We start from the raw sequence: 2,836 nt of genomic DNA, 5'->3' as shown, positions 1-2,836 counted from the left end.
ATATAAACCCCTTATCTGAATTCTAAATTAATAAATGTATCACAAAGCCTAAGGAAAATCTTGAATGGTAGCGTCTAGAACATTACTTCTTACTCTGATTTGTCTACTACGTTACATTTATGGAGTTTTAGCTGATATATCAAAAGAATGTAATTTTAGGTACCATTTGCGACTCAAGTTATGTGCACGTTTTTGATGTAATATCGCAACACATTTTTTGCTGTGTACGCAAGTGCGAGGTCTGCCCTCTGCAGGGCAATCAAGGCGAGCAAAAAGGCAAGTTTCAGGCAACTCTGCGAAGATGCCAACGACAATCCCTGGGGCGACGCTTACGGAATTGTCATTGCCAAGAGGCGGCACAGGGGTGTACCGCAGGAAACGTAACTTCGTGACATTGCTAAGTCCTTCGAGTTGAACAAAGCACCGGGTCCGGATGGCATCACTAACGTTGCAGTGAAGGCCGAGCTCATGTTCCGTTCAGTATGTAGATGAGAAGGTCTTCCCAGACGTGTGGAAGCGGCAGCAATTGGTGCTCCTGCCAAAATCGGGTAAGCCATCAGGTGATCCATCAGCTTATCGTCCAATATGTCTCCTGGAAACTGCTGGAAAGGTGCTAGAGAAGGTTGTCCAGACCAAAATACAGCTTACACCGATGGTGCAAACGGCCTATCCGATAAACAGTTTGGTTTTCGCAAAGGCCGCAGCACGGTGGATGCCATTTGACTAGTCATCGAAGGGGCAGTCAAAGAAAGGCTGAAGAAGAGAAGAGGAGACCAGTTTTGCGCAGTGGTCACCGTCGACGTGAAGAACGCCTTCAACAGCGTCAGTTGGGCAGCGATTGCGTCGTCGCTCATTCGTATGAGGATTCCGGCATATATCTGTAGGATGGTGAAGTGTTACTTCCGTAATCGCCAACTACAGTATATGACCAGTGAGGGACTGGAAACAGTGAGTGTCTCGGTAGGGGTTCCACAAGGATCGATACTTGGCCCGGTATTGTGAAACATCGTTTACGACGAAATGGTGAGACTGCGTCTCCCCACGGGAGTGAGACATGTGGGATTGGCCAACGAAGTGGTTCTCCTGGCATCGAGCCCATCAACTGAAGAGGTCCAGTTACTCACCACAGTAGCGATTGAGAAGGTGGAAAGTTGGATGCGCTCCGAGAGCTTGCGTCTGGCTCACCAAAAGACCGAGATGGAGCTGATGCTGATCACCATTCTGAATTCAGCTCAATCAGGGACGATTGCAGCTGGACCGTGCGCAATCAAATCCGTGCGATCAAGTACATGGGGGTGATGATCGACGACTGGCTAAATTTTACGGCCCACGTCGACTACGCCTGCAAAAGAGCGGCAATGGCGACAGTAGCCCTCTCGCGGGCCATGTCGAACAACTCGGCGATCTGATGCAGCAGAACCGCGAGCATGACCGCGTCCATTTTGCGGTACAGAGAGGCAGCCTGGAAGGCAAACTTGAACAGGCAGTGTAATCTGCAGAAGCCCTGCAGCGTGCAGCTCATACGGAACAGTGTCCTCGGTAGCTGCTGATGTTGTGGCTGGCGTCATGCTCATCTCGGTCTTGCTAGAGGAAGATATCTTCTGCTACGAGCACAGGCACATGCCCGATGTGCGGAAACATGCCAGAGAGGCCTCGATGTCCAGCTGGCAGCACCAGTGGGACAGCTCCGGACGCGGCCGGTGAACCTATGGCTTGATCCCTAACGTCGATTTTTGGATGGATCGGAGACATGGAGAGGTGGATTTCTGCATGAGGTAGTTCTTGACTGGTCACGGATGCTTCGAGTAGTTTCGTAAAGCACCCGACGTGTGCTATGACAGACGCGTATCCAGGATAAGCTGCTCTCGACCGGCACACGGACGGACAAAGAGGAGAGAGCCTCGAGCCAAACCAAGCGGACCCAAGATCTCCAGTTGTTAGAGGAGAGATCATTGGTCTCGAACAGACGCGAAGCGCACGATAGTCGTGGAAACCAAACGAGCCTCGAGTTACGAGCAAAGGCCGAGGGTCCTCGAGTCGTCAGAGGAGAGGTTCTTAGTCTTGAATCGTAACCTTGGCAGGGTATATATGCTGGAGTTTTGACTTGCCTGGGGATGCAATCCGTTAAAAGGATTTACCACCTGGGTGATCAACTAATAAAAAAGACACCATTCATTAATCATTTTTGTGATTTTGTAATTCTTGTGATTTTGTGATGTCATTTTTGTAATTTTATTTTTTAGTCGTATTTTTCATTATGCATGATTTCGTCATCTGCCAAACGGCTGAAGCCACATTAAACTGATAAGGGTAAATAGGCTCTGTTGTTCTGGTTATTCCACAGCCCCGTGGTCCAGAGTGGAAACGTGTCTGCAAATCCGGCGATTGCAGATTTACGGCTAAGAGAACTATCACTTAACCCACTAGAGGTCGTCAACAGATCTTTACAAAATTTGAAGATGTGGTACATCTGAGTATTTGTCGGATCTGCTTGACCCGATCTGCAAAGTGAGTAGTTGCGCAAAGTGGTGATTCTAAGTCAACACTTGAACAATCACTAGAGGTGCGTGCGACCACAGTTGAAGTACGGTCGACAATTTGATTTACTCGGATCTTCATGGATTGATTCGCAAAACGAGTATTTGCGCTAAAAATGTGGATCGCTTGTCAACATCATGAGACGTCGGATCCTAACTCGTCAGAGACTCGTGCATCGAATCGTGTTGAGTCGAGGTTGTTGCTGGATGTATACTTGGGGAGACGCGATGGCTCGTCGTACCTTGGGATGCAATCTGTAAACGACAATCTACCACCTGGGAAACCAACAAGGTAAACA

This window comes from Uranotaenia lowii, chromosome 2, assembly GCF_029784155.1.
Source record: "Uranotaenia lowii strain MFRU-FL chromosome 2, ASM2978415v1, whole genome shotgun sequence".
NCBI lineage: Eukaryota > Metazoa > Arthropoda > Insecta > Diptera > Culicidae > Uranotaenia > Uranotaenia lowii.
The sequence above is the reverse complement of the archived record's forward strand: the minus strand, read 5'-3'. Positions refer to the sequence as shown.